Here is a 19,690-nt window from a genome sequence, read left to right on the forward strand (position 1 = left end):
TTTGATACACATATAATTTAATAGGATAGTATTTTTTATTTTCAAATTTAGTGGATAACAATTGTAAAAAATGAGTGATAGCAATCCTACGGACAATGCGACGGATTTAAGGTTATGTCAAGGTACGTCTCTTGTGAATATCAATTGATTGTTAGGTTTTCTCTTATGAAATTACGATATGACGCATATTCACATACATTATTAATACAAATACATTTTCCATGGCGAGACGATGAGGCAACCACAAGCACTTCCACTGGTTCAAGAGGTCCACGAGGGAAAAATGTACAATATTACCGTTATTACAGAGCACGGAAGCGAGAGGGGCAGGAAATAGAGTCGTTGAATAAAACTAGTGATCCTTCTCCGACTGCTGATTCTTCTACAATTAACGTCGCAGGTTACGAAGTTTAACTTCTTCCGCTCGGAGGGACTCCACGCGCTATTTTTTTCAATTTTCGCTATGTCAGATAAATTCAATGAGTAACATGATGTGGTAACACGCGAGAGCTACTTCATCAAATTTATACTTTTAAAGTTTTCTGATACCACGTATTTTTTTTATATAAATTTCTCTTAAAACCTTTTTCTAAACAACTATTTATTTAAAATATTTATGTATTTAAAAGCAAAATTAATGGGATTGTTGTATTTATTTGCTTAGGTTAAACGTAAAAAAAATCGCCACATTATTATTGATGCCAATGATGCTTAATTAATTTAAATAATATATGCATATTGAAATGAAGGAAATAAGCTTTGTACTAGAAAGAAATGGAGTTAATCTATTTATTTGTCTAGAAGAACCATAAGAAATCGTCATATTCTCAATGACGACAATGATGCTTAATTAATGTTTGTAAATTGACATAAGAAACTGATCAAAATTATTGAAAAAATATTGGAGAAAAGATACTTATTCATTTTGAATTGACATATTATTATTGACACTAATGCTTTATTAACATTGATAATGTGTATTAATTGAAATAAAATAATGTAAGCTATGCGCTAAAAAGCAAAAGTTAAAGTAGAAAAGGTTAATAAAAAATCTGTTCATGAAAACCGTAGAAAAGCACCATTCACAGATGATGCTTAATTCATATGTCACTGACGACAATTTGTACTACTGGTATTATACTAATTCGTGCAATTTTGATAAGAATTTTACAACGGGTTTTCCGTGGTTTCAGGGAATATTTTTCCTGTGGTAGCAAAGATAGTTTATTAATATTTTAATGAATGAGAACAAAAGAACTTTGTTCTTCCACTACTAAATATTTTACTAGTAAATTAAAGGTTAGATAGAGAAATGGCCATTCTCCAAAATCTTCATCAAGTTCTAATAAGAATTTTAAAAAAATTCTAAAAAAAATTTCGGCTTTAGTTGGCTGTCACTGACAAATTTATTTTTCACAAAACTTAAATGTCGAAGAGTTATGTAATAAAGTATCAAATATGCTAATATAGATATGAAATATTTTAATGATGTATTTCGTTATGATTGAAACAGAACCAATACTAAGCAGTTTAAATACCGATACTTTGGAAAGACCCCTCGAAAAGGATATGTACCGGAGAAAATTATTTGATAATGGTAAATTTTGACTATTATGGTTTAGCCGCGAGTAATAGCATCATACCAAGTGACGCTAAATACATTTTCTCTTTATTCTAATGAGATGAACAGCAAGAAACAAGTTTTACTTACTTCAATAACGTAAAGCCACCGTAAATTGCAGCAAATAATATAAAATAAGAAAAAGGAAATTATTTTAGCTATATTAATTGAAAAACTTAGTGGAAGAAGCAGGTATGGGACATTTTCAGAATGAAAAAAAAAAGTTGTATCCGACCTATTTTATTACCAATTTAATAGAAAACGGGAGTAATAATTCTTCGCTTTATTGTTCCTAATTTTAAATAAAACCTAACTACCTAAAAAATAAAACCTTATTGCCTAATTTGAAATAAAAAATCATACTAGCATACTAAAAATGCATGTGATTAGTTATGTTAAGATTTAGAGAAAAGCAAAACCAGTGATTCATTAATTTCCTTAAAAATGTCACTTACCTGGTTCTTCCACTAAGCTCTTTAAATGTGTCATTATAAGCTTTTCAGTTATGAGCATGATTTTGTAGTGTTTCTCTACTGTGATTTATTGACACTTTGCTTATTTTTTATTCACCCCGTGTGAAGAACGGGTATTTAGTTAGTATATTGATAAAAACTATACAGATGGAAATTCCAAAAAAAAAGAACATATTTTACCAATAAATACAATAAACTTTCAGCACGATTACCTATTTGCTAGCTTCTTTTTAAATCATTACTTTTATTCAAATGTTCAAAGATTAATATTATTAATAATATTCTAGATTAGATGATAATAATACTTCTCATAATATCTAATATTATATAAAATTATTAATAACATTCTCATGAACTTTTATTCTAATTTATAAGATGCAAAAATACTCACATAAATTTATCAATTGTTTTGAAATTCAGTGATATATTAACAGATAAGTAGTGTTGCATAGTAGATTTTAGTTACAAAATAATTAATTATTAGTTAGCAGTCAAAAATATGTTAGTAGTAGTTAAAAATCAATTTTCAGTCAGTAGCCAGTAGCCGGCAGATTCTAATATCCTACATCGTAGTAGCCATTTTATCCTCAGACATAATGAGTCGGTGACCATTGTCACTTTCATTTAATAGCTATTCTATGCAAACGATTTTTTTTTTTTTTTTTTTTTTTTTTTTTTTTTTTTTTTGCTCGCATAAAATTATATTTTTTAAAAAACAATCATGTTAGAAATATTCTACGGCTATAAAAAGTAAGTTAATTCAACGATAAAAATTACATAATTATGATAAAAATTTTGTTAAACACACTGATTTTAAAGAACTGCTTTTAAAAAAACTATTTGGGGAAGCAATACGCATTTAAGGCTGTTTTTGGAAGGCTCCGTTGTAATTGAAATGATGCTTCTTATGCGAATAATATGCTATTTTTATAATTGCTGTGAGTTTGCAATCGTTACTCATGACTGTTGGGTCAAGTTTGGCCTATTTAAAGAGAGCGCCCTCTACGATTATTTTGAAAATGGAGCAAAACGTCAATATGGTGAAAAAACTCAGTTCTGTCAAAATAAAAGAAACGCTTGTTGTCTAATTTTTTAATATTTAAAAACTTACTACAATGTTGCAGAGCCTGGGCTCATAAAAATGTGCAAAAACCGTAAAATAAGGCGGCGATTTTGATAAATTTCATCTAGTTGGAAAAATGTCTCCGAATTGGCAATTTTTTAAAAAAAGTTTAATAAAATTTAAAATATTTTAGTTATTTGTCTGTTCTAATGCTCGGATAGTTCTTCACGGCAAGATTAACAATCAAGTTTAGAATCATCGCATTGTTTCAAGTGTAAGTCACTTAAACTACTGTTTTGTTTTTTTTTATTTACTGTATTGATAAACTTTTATCATTAAACAATTTTCAGAAAGAAAGAAAAAACATGAAAAAAGTGACCGGTTGTTTTCTAAATTTAAGATGCTAATTATATTTTGACTCGCTACGGGTCGTGCGGTGAGTCGTAATTTTCGCGTGTATTGTGTGCTGTACATTTAGCGTATAAATTAAATAAACTTTTGGCAATGATTTAAAATAGATTAAAGTGGTTTCTCAGTATTAATATAGCAAACCAAACCAACTCACACATGTAGCGGAGGTAAACCAAACTGTTAGAAGTAATAAAAATTGGATATTTTGTTTCAGTGATCGATATAATAAATTTTACTTAACAATTAATTGTGCTTTCTTTTCATATTGTATCTTTCTTTTTATAATTGTAAACTTCAGGCAATTACTGAAAAAATTAGAGAACAATACAAAATTTTACTGTTTCCTATATAAACAATAAAACAACAGTTTAATTAAATTGTAACATAATTGTCAAATGAAAGCTCAAATATCAAACAACTCCTCATAATTAAGTCATTATCATTATGTCTTTTCTTAAAAGCATAATTACTATAACAGCATATGAACCAACAAAGAAGAGCACTTTCTAAATTTATTAATGAAATAAAGATTTTAGTATCATTTTAAGCGTAATCATGTATTAGTTCATTTGTTATATAAACTTCGAAAAAATAGTTTTTGAATGAACTGAACAATTGAATAAAACATTAAAAACATTCTCAAGGCTTGGTGGATTTCTGTGAGTGAAAATTCGAATTCCTTTTTTTTTATTATTTGAACTTACTATTTAAAATATACTTTAACTAAATTATTTAAAAATATTTTTGGCTTTTATAATTGATTGTTAAGTGCAATGTTTTTCAAAATTAAAGAATAATGGTTAAGTAACCGCAAATATAATAATAACAGTAAACCAACCGTAAAATGATAATAATGGTAAACCAACAGGAATATAATAAAAAATTGTAAACCCATCGTGAATTATCCAAACTGAAAACATTGGATTTTGATCTGATTAACTGAAGATTTAACTGGTTTTTTTTCTTTTTTTAATAATAATATAGATATAAGACTGAGAAAATCTTATTCAATGCTAAACTTCGATATAGGTACTTTGAAGCTACTTTACATTGAAAATTTGTTGCAACTTTTACAGGATCTTAAGTCAACCATGATTTTGCTCAATATGAAGCACAGTAAAATATAATCAAGTTTAATCTGTGAGTTTATACTGTCGAACTAAAGTTCATATTGAGATTGCAACGAATTTGCATGATATTATGGTTCAACACTCCCCAAAATTTCTATTCTTGTATTGATAATATAAGTTCTAAAGTTTACGTCTCCATTTTTAAAAATTTAAATTTTAAGTGGCGAATAAGTTACCAAAAATAAATTAAATGTAATGAATCAAAGTATAAAAATCACTACTGCATTCCCATACTGGAAAAGAAATTCTGGTAAATTTGTCGTTCTTTTTGTAATTCATGCCACTTGACAATACCAGGAAACCTTCTTGAAATCAAGTTAATTTTAAGGCAAAGTGTATTTCTGGTTCAGTGGAGCTATCTATTTTCAAGAATACGACATCAGTTGCACGCATGTCTTAGCCCTTTTTACACGGATGACCCAATCAAAGTTAATTCATTCATCCACACATCGTAAACTGAACCAGAGAATTCCAGAGCTATTGATTTTCAGGGAACTTAGAGGATTTTGTGACCTCGACAGATTTAAGGTGTACCAGTCACCATTTAATACACGGGGATTCTTCGTACGATGGCATTCGAACTCATATTTTCATAAGCACGAGCCAAACGTTCTACTGAAGAATATAAATAGGGGAAGAAGGCTAGCTTCCTGAGACATAATGTAAGCCAATCTCCAAAGGTTTGGCGCGGTCCCTGTGCATAAAGGAAAAAACAACATTTAGGAGCATAGTAGCAGAAGTTCTTGAAAAGGGTTTGCACTCCCTCTCCTCCCTACCTGTTCGTTTGTTCTACATTTTTACACTACTGATGAACAGCTATTACCCTATGGTAATGATGCGTCTATCTATTCTATAATAAAAAATCGCAACGGCAGCAGCTGTTTTGGAAGTTGAACTTAACATTATATTTTGCTTTGCTGTGAAAAAACTTGAAATTACAAAGGTGTGTTAAAAACAGTACAGAAAATACTGCGAAATATAAAAAAATATTATTTATATAATAATATATATATTATTTATATAATAGTTAAGAAAAAATAATTAACTGTGAAACTTGTAGGGGAAAAATACCATGTTCGACCGATCTGCAATTTGTTGAAGTATACAACTTCGGATTTAAAATTCGACAAGCTAAAAAAGCCCTTTATTTTGAATTTTTACTTACAAAAAATTTCAAATGTTCGAAAGTTATTGCTAATTTATGTGATTTTTCGTGAACTTCTCAGCTTTAATTTATTTAGATATAAACTAGTTTTCCATTGTTAAAGAAGACTTATAAACTCACACTCGAGCACATGTTAAACAAAAGTAGAAGTTTGAGAGAGATTACATGTTGTTGGATATAAATCTTAACATTTATAGTGTATAAAGTTTTCAAAATAAAAAAAAATCCTTAATAGGGAGCGATAAAAACCGTTTTTATTGGAATTGCTATTATAGCTATTCGAATGACGTCAACGTGCAAAATAACTTGTTTATTTCTACGTATTCAGTCACGGAATGTGAATTCTTTAGGTTAAGCTTTCTTTCCCAAGTCATCCAGGTAATCGCTTATTTCGTCACCACTAACACAATGAACTTCACAAATGAACACAACACCTGACAAATGAAGTTTCAATATTTGTATAATTTGAAAACAAAATATTTTTCCTTTTTATGAAAAATATTTACGTTTAAAGAGAAAAAGTTTAAAAAATAATTGCGATAGTTGGCGAGTCGAAAAATCTCAGGTTCAGCCTTCTAGTGTGATAAAAAAAAACAAATTCTATAATAAAACCAAAATATACAATAATTAAAAATTCATTTGGTAGTTTATCTGTTCGTATGGTAACGGCTTACCAGAAATTTTGATTTTCAAAATGATAGTTCTTAAAATTATATAAAAAACAAAACTGAAATTTTTTTGAAACTGAATAATTGGTTTAATGCCATGCTTTAGGGAAAAAGGAAGAAAAATAATATAGGAGAAAAATCATTGAAATTCCTAAGTATAGCTTAGAAGATCTGCTTGTCCTTGAGAGTACACCTGACTAATTTAATCTAGTTTTAAACTTTTGGCCTTTAGATTTCCTGGTTTTAATATTTGCTTTTTAGTACTTTACCTTGTTTTAACCGTACTCTGGTGACTTTGTCCTCCTCTTGGACTGAAAATCCTCATCATACATAGGACATTCGAATGGATATTCTGGATCTTATTGAACTTCACCACCCTCAGTCTTACCTAGTGTCATTTTTGAATTTTTATCCTTTTAAGAGAAACTTTGGTATACATCAGAATATTTTTAATCCTAGAGGCAGTTTGTCTTGAAAAGTGGATACTAAAACTTTTGAACTATTAGTCTACTATTTCAATTATTTAGTTAATTTTATTTTAGATCTTATATGTTTTTGATGGGATTTTTCCTGTTTTCACTATTTGATGTTTTATCAGACTTCACTCAAAAAACGTTTTTTAACTGTATTTTTGTCACTTTTATTTTTCGTTAATTTTACTTTTTCAGATGTTTTAAGCGCTTTTGACTTGTTTTTAAGAATTCTGGTTCTCTTTAATATCCCTTTGATCTTTTATTTTAAGCAAGGCACTTAGATTGGTTGCTGTTCCAGGGCCTTTCCCTTCCATGGAGAACTTTTGGTCATTGGTGATCTCTTTTGTGATAGCCATACACTTTGATGCCTCACTCCGAAATTTTATGTTGGCTTTAACTATAAGTCCCTTTTGGAATTATTATGATTGATTATACATTTTATAAATCTCATTGGCTATTCTGAACTATCTGTTCTTGCACGGGCACATTTTGCGTTCATTTATCTACTTGTTATTTTTTACTTTCCTACATGGTTTAAAATACTTGATTTATAGTTTTAAATTTACACATAATCGATATTCTGATATTTTCTAATGTGTATCAATCTTTATTAGCTTAAATTTTGCTTTACTGCAATTTTGTAGTGTTTGGTTCCCACGTGGCAACTGGTGAAACCCTTTTCCGAAAACTTCTCTTGGAGCCCCGGTCGGTCACTATTAATCTTATGCCAGTGGAGTATCTATCGTTATCTTTTAATTAACAAATTTTACCCCATTTACACGAAACAGCATGGTCATAAAAAAAACTTAAGTAATTGCTAATTTTACCAAACGCAATTACCAAAGCACTCCAATAAAAATCACCTAACTTTTTGGTGACACTAACTCAGTAAATTTTACCATATTCTAGTAGTTTTTACCATATCTTCTATAGAATTTTATAAATTTGATAATTCGCATTTTGCTTTCATCATCGTATAATTTTGGTAAAATTCATCATCGTATAATTGGAAAAGTAAGTAATTAAAGTTAAATTATAAATTTAACTTTAATTACTTACTTTTCCAATTTTCACCTTCTTTTAGTTATTTTACAGAATCAGACAAAGCTGAATAATGATATATATTTTAAACAAAAAAAATTTTATGTCTTATTGTCAATATCGTTTGGGTTTTATTTACCAAGTATATAAAAAGTTTTCTGATCAACTTTTATCGGAAATAGCGAAATTAATCACTTTACCGAGTAAAAAATGATATAACTGATTTAGAATGGTTAGTACATTGCAATGCACTAATCGCTAGAGATCAAGCACAATTTTTTTCAGTATGAGTTATAAACTGATTAATGATTACAAATACCTTATACCTTTTGTAACTGACATGTCACAAACCTAAATTTAGATCCTAATTAATAAAAGGGATATAATTATAAGTGAAATTACAAACTTTTTTAAAATTAAACTCAGGTGTTATGACTTATTATTCGATTAAAATATAGACTTTGTCCTTAAAATAAAACTGTAGTTAGCTTACTTCGAACATAAAGTTACGAATATTTAGTTTATAATAATGACATATTTAAAATGTGTTCATTAAGAATATTTTCAATCAATTTGTTAAAAAATCGAATAAATCTACTGATGCGAAAATACATATCAGGGCAGTGTTACTAAATGCGAAACGACTTCAGATGAGTTTCTCAGAATTAAGTCAAATTTGACATTTTATTGGACATGTTCACCGAAAATAGCCAAAATGTTGAGCCTTCACTTCTAAACAAATTGAAATTGAATTATTATCTGTAACCTAAGCAAAGATTATGCACTGTCGCAAAAAAAAGCACCCAATAAAATGGATCACGATAAAAAGTACTGTCGCATTTAGGGCATTTTTATCGCATTCAACCAGTCCTTAAATAGTACACTCCAGGTACCCAAATGCTACAGAGCATTTTTATAACGTTTTTAATTGCTAGATTTTGTGTCTCTAACAATAAAATCTTGTTGTTAAAATTTGGAACACTTTCCGACTAGCTAGAATGATTCATTCCTGATAGCAGCACAAATTTAAATCATTTTAAACGGCAAAAAAATTATTCAAATATAATACAAGTAGGTATACGACATTGTACTAATATCTAAGTTCAGAATGTGGAGAAAACATGGAAAAAATTACAGAATAATGAAAAAAGAGAAGAAAAAAATAATTAAAAATAAAAAATAAAATAATTAATAAAAATCCGAAAATAAATATTAATAAAATTCTGGAAAATGTTGTATCAATATATCCAAAGCAAAATACATCAATACAATAGTTTCAGGAGCACTCAAAAAAAAAAAAATTTTTTTTAAACTAAATGGAACACATTAAGTAATAAATATCCCATTAAAACAGAAAATAAAAAATAAAGGAAAAACCATAAAACGTATTTTCTTCGTTTTTCTCTTTTTGTATTTATTTATTGTGCTATATATATAATTAAAAAAATATACGTCATTTGATAGTGTTTATCACGCGTTTGGCTTCGACGCTAGGCAGATGGTAAATATTTGTTACATTTTTATTGTGATTTGTTCATTCTGATTCCAACAACGAAAACAACGTATTCGTTCTGAGAGAACGAAAAAAGTTCAACGTTTAGTCTTCTAAAAAAAGCATAATTTATAATTAACAGACTAACTCCTCTGTTAAAACAAATTAACAAGGTTTAAAATTAGAAAGATTGGGCTTGGGTAGAATACTTCCCAACTACAGGATTTTAGAAAATACACCTGTGGGAAGCGCGAAACCCGTTGTAATTTACAGATCTTGCTATTATAACGATTGGAACAATAATTCCCGCTTCAGGTTGTGCTGCCATCTATTGTGCCATTGATTGAACAGAATTAGCACATTTGTTTTGAAAGTTTTCAAACTTCCGTGAGATTTGTTCCATGACGCCTGCTTTGATGTAACATTTGTATTGATCAACGCTTCTACTGCAAAAGTGAGTAAAACATTGTTTTTATTGTAATAACACTTTCTTATTTTGTGTACATATATATATATATTACATTTTGTGCCAGTAACTATCGAATATTGTAACATAAATAGTAGGTGGAATGTGAGAGTGCTATAAACGTAAAATTCGTACAAAAACATATAATTCGGCAAAATGATAAATGTTTGATTTGTTTAGCTTCTTAAATGTAAGTTTGAGTTGCTAATAATACATGAAAGACTGTGGAAGAAATTTGAAAGAAAAATAAATGGACTATGACAAGATTAAGCATGTCAAAGACATTAATAAGATCAGAATTCAAGAGAATTTAAAATGATGATTTAAAAGATAGTTGAGTACAATAGAAATTAACTTCGTTACGTATTAACCGGGTCCGTGATTCGCATTTTTTCAAGAGCTATTTGACCAGTCCTGAAAATTAATAGCCACACTTTGTGGCCACTCATCTTGGCCTGTAGATGGCGTATCCGGCAAAAGTCTAATTTAATTACCAATGAAGCGTTAATTATGTATAAGCTCTTTTGACATTTAAAGGAAGTGATCATTTATATGGATTGTTTGCGAAATTTAAAAAAATCACTTTTATTTAATGTTTGACACTATTGATTTGCATTTAGGACCAACTAAAAACTAATGAACTACAGGGGTTGGAAAAAATAATGGAAACATTTTATATTAACTCATTTTTCATACTTCTAAAGAAATAGCTCGGCTTTAATCCTGTCCCGCCCCCCATTGGGGAAATCCAGGGAATACTATTGAAGGATCAGTTTAGGCCAAATCCTCAATTCTCTTTCCCAAAAAGTCTTTCAAATATCTCTTCAATTCCATTGTTTATTTTCTTTTGGTTCCAGTTTCTTTTAATGGTATCAAAGTTGGAGTTTTTCGGTGCAAACATAATTCTTAAATAATCATAAACTGGGCCGATAGGAATTATGTGCTCAATATCTTCATAACTCTTGCAAACTTCACAGTTCGGGTCTTTTCCGAACATTTTTGACTGATAACTATTCTGAGCTCCATAGTTAGTTAGAAATTGATTGATATAGAAGTTGGAGTAGATTTTTCGATTGCTGACTCTTGGGATAAATTTGTAGGTGTGTCGGTCTTTTGTATCATCACTATCCCATCTTCGCTGCCATGTTGAAAGGTTATTCTTCATAAGTTCTGTTCTTGTTGACGGTTTAGATGGTGGGTCACATAGATCTATTGTTGATTTTTGACATGCAAATTTGGCCTGTCTGTCAGCTTCCTCATTGCCCTCAGATCCTTTGTGAACTTTAATCTAGTGGAATTTAGTAATATTGTTGTAAGTATTTTTTTATCATTTTGACTAGGTAATCCTTCGTGTTTGTGTTGCTAAGGGCTTGAAGACTGGAGTGTGAGTCTTTTAATGGTTTCAATGGCCCTTTTTTAAAAATTACTGCGCTTCTCGGTCTGTCTTTACTTGCGATTATTTGAATATCTGTTTTGAATCCCGTGATATAATTGTCTGTATTGTAATACGGTTCATTAATCGATCCAAGGATTATATCTAGTAAGGTCTGCTGCATGCAATGAATTAACATATATCGTGTGATTTAAATTAGCATAAGAGATAAAAATTTGTTCTTGCTTCTTATACATAATTAATTCGTTCTCATTGATAAGACTCGCAGAATTTATAAGGAATACTATGGTTAATACTTAGAGATTATTTTTTGTTGTTGTTTTTGCAATTAATGCACCTTCTTTTTGACTTACAGTCGTCAATCTTATGACCTTTTTGGCAGCAATTGACACAAACCTCCTCCTTCTTACAAAATTTCGATATATGACCAAAACGGTAACTCTTAAAGCATTGCGTTACTCTGAATTCCTTCAGTCGTAAACGACTCCACCCTATGTCAAGTTTACCAAGAAGCATGAGCTTATGGAAAGTTACGGGTTCCGCCTCAAGAGTCCATTAGTTCGCGATGTCGCTCTTGATGGGAATTTTATAGTCATGTCTGAATCCTGAAGATTCTTATTCTGCTCCCTCATTTTCTCCATCAGGTTCTCACAGGTAATATATCCTCTGGAACGTCGGACAGGATGACCCTGGGACTAATGGTTTTTGGTTTGCTGCAGATGTAGTTAACTATTTTACTTTCTTCTATTTCTGTCTTCAGTTTTTCGATATCGTTTTCACTAATCAGTTGTATAACAATACCGCCATTTCGAATTGTATTAATACGCTTGATTCCGATCTTTCTAAAGAAATACAAAGAAAACTTTAGAAGTGTTCAGATCACGCTATTTCTCTAATATATCAATAAAGTTAAAGTTGAGAGTCTTAAGAGATTGGCAATAAATTAACAGCTATAGTAAGAAAGCGCATGTCAGAAAAATTGGTTTTAAGTAAAAAAAAATTCTATATCTTCATGAATATTTAAACCACGCTTACGAAACTTTGGTGGAGTTGGTGTATATAATAACCCACGTAATTGACTATAATTAGAAGCTTATTACTATACTGATTGGTATAGGGTGTTCATAAAACATTCTTTTTCGTTCATAATTTATTGCCGGTCGTTCAAACCTTTAAAATTTTAAAACTTTATTGATATGTATGAGTAATGACACTTCTAATGTTTTTAAAATAACCCTATAAGTATTTCTTGTGAGAAATGAAAAAAATTAGTGAGTATAGATATGCTTCCATTATTTTGTCCTGCCCCTGAATGTCGTGCTTTGAAGGTTTCTTCTTCTATCAAAATATGGTTCCCATAATCGTAATTTCTCATCAATAAAATTATTCTTATTTTTTTCAGAGGAAAATAAACATGAAGTTCATCACTATTTTGTTTTTGTTCTTATGCTTCATTGCTGTTGTATTTAGCCACAAAAAATGCCACAAAAAAAGAAAAAAAGAAATGAAAAAGAGGGAAAAGGGTACGTACATAGTTTATTTTATTTACCATGTTAAGCATATATTTACCATTTTAACAGTTTTAAAAAATATTTTATTTTACAATTATAAAATAAAGTACTTGAAAACCCTCATGCCAAAGATACATGTGGGCTTTAGTATATTTGTTTTCAAATTCTAAGATTAGTTTCAGTAGTTTACAAATATACAGATTAATCAGAAAAAAATTCTGTCTAAGAGGAGACGAAGATAAAAGAATGCGTCATACAATGCGTGTCCGGTAACGCTGTGTGAAAGGGCGCTGTGTAGGGCTGTCAAAGTAAGCCGGAAGCTGTTCTAGTAATTTTATACAGCATTTAACGCTAAAGAGCTTATATGCTGATGTATGGAGCTGCGAATGGAAATGGGAGAGCAACGCAAAGGTTGTACATGGAACGATTTCCCAACAATGAAATACGAAATTGTCAAAATTTCAAGTGATTGCGCCTCACAGATAGAATCAGCAATCATTAACAACAGATATGAGATCCTAACTCGGTGAGAACGGTGCCAGAAGAAAATGTCTTGCGTAAGGTTGAACACAATCCTTCCAATAGCATGAGAACTATACTGATGCGACAAAAGTCATAGGATATTTCTTAATATCATGGCGGACCTTATTATGCTCTACGAAGTGCTGTAACTCGACGTGGTATGGACTCAACAAGTAGTTAGAAGTCTCTTGCAAGAATATTCATCTCTGACGTAAGATTGAACACAATCCTTCCACAATCACGAGAACTACACTAAGGTGACAAAAGTCATGGGATATTTCATTATATCATGGTGGACCTCCTTTTGCTTTACGAAGTGCTGCAACGCGACGTAGTATGGACTCAACAAGTAGTTAGAAGTCTCTTGTAAGAATATTTAACCATTCGGTCTAACTAGATCTCCAAGATCTCGAAAGTCCTAGAACTGACCTTTCGATTATATCCCATAAAAGTTCGATGAGATTCGCGTTGTTAGATCAATGTTGTTAAATCATTCGCTGGATATGTTCTGAATGGTCTTCAAACCTGTCGTGAAAAAATAATGTCCTGTGTCGTGGCGCATCGTCATCCATTAAAATCCTATCGTTGTTCAAGTACATCAAGTCCACGAATGGCTACAAGTGGTCTCCAAGTACCTGAATAGAATCATTTTCAGTCCAATGATCAGTGCTATTGGACCATACGGTTCAGTCCATACCATGAAAAAATAGCCCAACCAATATGGAACCACCACCATAATAATACATACATTATATTGTTGCCAAGTTGGTACCATGGCTTCTTGTTTTCTGTGTCACATTCAAACTTCGCCATCAACTCTGACCACCTGAAATCATTTATTCTGAGTCCTTCTATATTCGTCCCCTGTAACCCCTTTAAATTTTTGACCACACATTTTTGGATCAACCTATTTGGTGAAATAAAAGACAATGATTTTCCTTTACTATAAACTTTCTTAGTTATTTTTTTTTAGTTACAAATCAAATAGTAAAAGTAAACAGTCTTTCTTATTGTATTTAAACAAATGAAATAGTTCCAACAATACTGTTCTTCCTCCTTTCTCAAAATTTAATAATTTATAATAATTAATTTATATTAAGACAAACAAACAGAGCGTAGAAAAATAAAGACATTTTAAACATATTTATATCTTCCTTTTTTATTGTTCCAACTATTCGACTTAAGTAAATTTGATTTTTGTCAATTAATTGAAGCGACGGTCTGAGCGATGTTTCAAAAGTTCGAAAACAGTTTTTTAGAGTGGTTTTATAAAAATAAAAAAATAAAACAGTTAGCTCTTTAGCTCTTTGAAACAAAATTTATTTATTTTTTTAACATAAAAATTAAAATCACAAAAGTAGATCGAGCTATCCTATTGCTTACACATGAAGTGATTTAGAGAAATCAAATTTAAAAGAATCATGAAAACTTAAAACTTTAAGAACTTACATATTCATTTTCAAATTAGATGCTACAAAATACTGTTTCTGCCCTCAATTTTAGTTTACTAATTAATGCAATTTGATCATTTCAGGATTAATTGGCAACTTCATTCCAGATTGTGATGAAAAAGGTCATTACAAACAAGTTCAATGCAATGAAGCAACTGGATTCTGTTGGTGCGTCGACAAAAAAGGTCACAAAACTGCTGAATCTGTCCTCCAAGGACAACCAAACTGTACAAAAAGTTAAAAACTCTATGGTTTTTAAAGAGAATTTATATCGACTCGAATTTTTGCTTTCAAATTGTAGCTTAAAATGTATTCTAAAACTCTTCCTTCTTCATAAAAATGTGATAAATTTATACTTGTTGAAATAAATAATTTGAACGAAACTAAATAAATCGCAAGAGATTCTGACAAAGAGACAAATCTTGCTATTTTGTAATCTTTTATATATATATATCATGTTTTAAGCAGTTTGCACATTTTTAAGTGGTGGTATATAAACGACCACCTCTTTCTGGCGCTATGTGGCTCGAACATAGTTTCGAAATACGAAATTTCATTATTGAAAATTATTGTTTTAGATTAAAACATTTTCTTACATGGAAAAACAGCCAAGTTTATTTTCTTTCTTTAAAATGTATTGTTTACTGTGTTTTAACTTAAAGAAATTTACAACTGTTTCAGTTCGTTTCGTTTGTGCCAAAAATCGAAAATAAAGTTCATTGGCCTGCATAGTTAATAATAGCAAATAAGTACCCAGTTTGATTTTTACTAAGTTGCTAATTTTATTCATTATCCATCAAAAGTTATTAGATACATTAGATAACCAGCTTATTTTTTTTCTTTCATTTTTTAGTGTTAGCATATATTGTACTAAACATTTTAATAACGAATTCACCATTCTCCCGATACTATACGAGCACGTAAGAGACAAAAATTAAATCCACTCTCACTTAAACGATAAGAGTTTATTGTACTTACATATTGTCTTTCTTTTAGATAGTACGATTTTAAATCTCAGAATACTTGAAATCCTACTTATTTAAAAAGATGGACCAGCTGATTTCCGAAAGTAAATAATCTGAAAATAGGCATGAAGGAGGTCTAAAAATAGACATTAAGGGCGAACTTCGAAACTTCGAAAGGGGGTGAGAAATAGATTTCGCTCCGAATTCACGAATTTTTTAATGTTAATGAGACGCTATTTTCCCACTCATGACTTATGCAGCTATCTATTAATGACTTCAAATATCAATGAATAGGTCTTTTGCTTATATGAATGTGAGTATAAATGTTTTGTTTAGATAAATATTTTGCTTTTATGAAGTTACGTGGGACCAAGAAGAGAGGAGAGACGGAGACAAGAAGCTGTTCTCTTTTGTACGTTTGCACCTTAGATTATTTCTCATCGAATTTATTTGTATTTATAAGCACTGAAATTATAAATGAGCATAGAAGTTCAAGTTTATGTCTAGTTCTTAACAGTAAGTAAAACTTGTAGAAAAATGCATTGATACACAGTGCCGACCGGCCTGTACAGGGGGCAGGAAACTGTCCTTGCATTAGAAAGGTCCTGGGTTCGAATCCCGGGCAAGGCATGAATGTTTCTTTCTCTCTATGTGTGTTCTATGTCCTTCTCCTTTGTGTGTGAATGTGATCCGCCCTATAAACGGATTGTGGTTGTGTGAACGACGTGGCAGAAGTCGAATTCCTGGTCATAGATGGCACCACTGAAAAAAAGGAACAATCGCATCCCCACTGCCTAAACAGGCATACGACAAAAAAAAATTTATACACAGTACTTTCGATCGTTTCTCATCGAATTTAGATGTATTTATAAAAGCAGAATTTATAAATAAGAGCAGAAGTTCAAGTTTATAGCCAGTTCTTTACAGTAAGTAAAATTTTAAAAAATACAAGGATACATAGTACATTTGATCAGTTCTCTTCGCGTTAATTTGTATTTATAAGGAAAGAATGTATAAAAAATCCCAGAAATTCAAGTTTGCGACCAGTTCTTTCGCAGTTGGTAAAATTTTAAAAATTCTTCAACCACCTTCCCACCAAAAAATGAAATTAATTTTAAGTAAAAAATTAAACTAATCACTTTTTACAAATAAATATCAAACCAAAAATTATTTTAACCAAGCATTGCTTTAAAAAGAGTCGTTCTATAAAGGGTTAATTGATATATCAATAGTATTCAATGATATCTGAAAATACAAGAAGACTTATAAAATATGAAGGAAACGTATGTTCCTGGAAAAAATATAAATGTTTGTAGATATTTCGCATTTACTTGCATTGAATTATGTTATTTTTCTAGACAAAAGCGGTCTGACTAACCCTTCATTTAGTTTTAAAATCTTAAAATTTTAAAGAAATTTTCAATATCAATTATTAATTTCTCTATTAGTAACTTTTAATTGAAATAAATGAAATCGTAAATAGTCTTTACACGAAAAATAAAACTCGATTTTGGGAAAATCATTCTTTTTTGTCGTAAAAAAATTTATCTGCTTCATAAAGTTTCTTTACAAACGTTAATAAATCAAAATGATTGATATTTCTTATGAGTCAATCAGATGAATAAACAAGAAAAAGCACATTCCTAAGTCTTACAGACGCTAATAAAGGCAATATGATAAAAATTATGCTAGTAAAATAATAATGACTATTCAGTGTAATAATAATATTTTTATTAGCATTTAAAATGACGAATTATAAATATTTCAGTGAATATATAAAGTCTCAGAAAAGTTTCAATTCACATCACATTTCAAGCAGTGCATAAAAAATCTTTTATAACGTTTTATCGCTCATTTTGGTAAGTCGTTATACTATATTGAAACTTTACCCCATATTAAAATATTTGATAAATTTTTATCAAAATTTAAGTATACAAATCATTGATAATGAACAAACTTAAATAGCTATTTTGTTAAAATTTAAATTAGAATACATTGCACGCACACAGAGATATAAAAAAATAGCCTCTCTACACACAGAAATGAATTTTGGTAAAATTACCACTCTTGTTTTGTAAAGACATTTCTGGTAATTAACCCAAAATATGCGAAAATGGTAGCGCCTGGCAAAAGCCTATAGTTGCAGTTACTTTTGTTAAAAATATCGTTAGGTTTCTTACTATATGGATTACATTTCGATTAAGAAAAAGTGGGTGTTGTCGTTTGGCAATTTCAAAATTTTGTCACTGTAACTGCAATCGTCGTTTCGCAATCGTTTCAAACATCAATATCGAGCACATAGATCATAATACTCATGCACAAAATTTTATTCCGTTTACTTAAATGGTATGATCTTCATTGGGTCATTCGTTGACAAAGTTACTTTATAATCACACTGCATGTTAAAAAAATTATAATCATTTTTGTGCATATTATCTGTTATTGTTTTCTTTATGTTATTTACTGTCCCTAATACTGTCAACCTTAGCATTCATGGCTCCAATTTTTCTAATATGTCAAAAATCTAGATGTTTTATCAAATTGTAACTTACCGTATACGTTTTTGATTTTGTTTCTGAACTAAAATTTAGTTAAATCTTATATATAAGTGTTTTTATTATTATGAATTATATTACTTTTGTAATTTGTATGAACTATTTTTAATTGTATGAATTATAATACTTTAAGGAAATGAATGACTATGTTTGTTTTCAAGCTTATCTATAAATAAATTTTGAATAGATTTTCTGTTTTTTTTCCTTCTTTTTTCTCTCTTTTAACCTTCAAGAAAACAAATCATCTGAAAAAGAACATATGACATAGGTAAAACGGTAATTGTTGACACTTAGGGTGTGTTTTATAAATAGCTGCTCTTAGTATATATTTTTGAAATGTTTAGCAAAAAAGTTCTATTCTAATTAGTAAATAATATTTGAGCTGAGAAGAAAAAAATAATGGAATATGCTGTATAACTAGTTCGATTTGATGCATTCGAATGATGCATTCGTCCCACCTTTCTCGCTAGTGATCCAACACATTTCAAAAGCATTTTCATTTTTTTCTCTCTGAAATGCTATAGTTTTTTCATATATGTAATTTTTTTACTCAAGTTTTTAGAAGGATTTTAAGATTATATATTAATGGTGGTCATTGCGGAACACCCTGCAAATTATTTTTCTTGCAATAAAATTCGTACAAATAGTTTATCTATGAATGGTGACTAATTTCAAAGTCTGATGAACATCAAAACCCGTGTCATTGACTAACAAAACATGGAGATGTTTCTAATAACCACCCTTCAACTCCTCTCAGTTTCTCCGGCAAATCAAACAAGTTTTAAAAATTTTCAGTTACGTCTTCCTACTTAGTGATTTGGTAGATTTCGATACTTCTATTCTTTTTCTTATTTTCCTGGATCAAGCATTAATTTGCAGCCCCTAATGAGTATACTTTATTATTAAAAAGGATTCTGAAAATATAAGGGCAATCATTATACGCAGAAAAATATTCTGGTATAAACGTACTGCATAGTAATGATATTTCTGGTCAAAAGAAAAAACATAATTCTGGTATTAAAACCAAAATAGATGGGATTTAAACTATTTATTTGATAGTTTTTTCTGTTCGTATGGTAATGGTTTACCGAAAACTTTGGTTTTAGAAATTATATTTTTTATCACCACACATTCAGTGAAAAATGCAAAACTGTAAAGCAAATTTAACCGAAAAATAGGCCTTATACCATGCTCAAAGGTATCAATTGATACGATCAATAGCTTAATGTTGATTATTGCTATTGTTTTAGCACAAACCAACATTTTTCCCATTAAATATTCTAACTTTAA

The 19,690-nt window shown here is 29.8% G+C and overlaps 1 protein-coding gene across 2 annotated transcripts in view; it reads left to right on the forward strand.

Annotated features, from left to right (window-relative positions):
• The first annotated feature begins 17,549 nt into the window (after positions 1-17,549).
• Positions 17,550-19,690, forward strand: part of LOC107453267 (U20-hexatoxin-Hi1a) — a 51,362-nt gene continuing 49,221 nt past the window's right edge. The window contains exon 1 of one of the 2 annotated variants that reach the window (XM_071186282.1): positions 17,550-17,704. The gene's annotated coding sequence lies outside the window, so the exon portion shown is untranslated. The remainder of the gene's footprint in view (positions 17,705-19,690) is intronic. The other variant, XM_071186284.1, reaches the window with a different exon arrangement.

This window comes from Parasteatoda tepidariorum, chromosome 10 (assembly GCF_043381705.1).
Source record: "Parasteatoda tepidariorum isolate YZ-2023 chromosome 10, CAS_Ptep_4.0, whole genome shotgun sequence".
Taxonomy (NCBI): domain Eukaryota; kingdom Metazoa; phylum Arthropoda; class Arachnida; order Araneae; family Theridiidae; genus Parasteatoda; species Parasteatoda tepidariorum.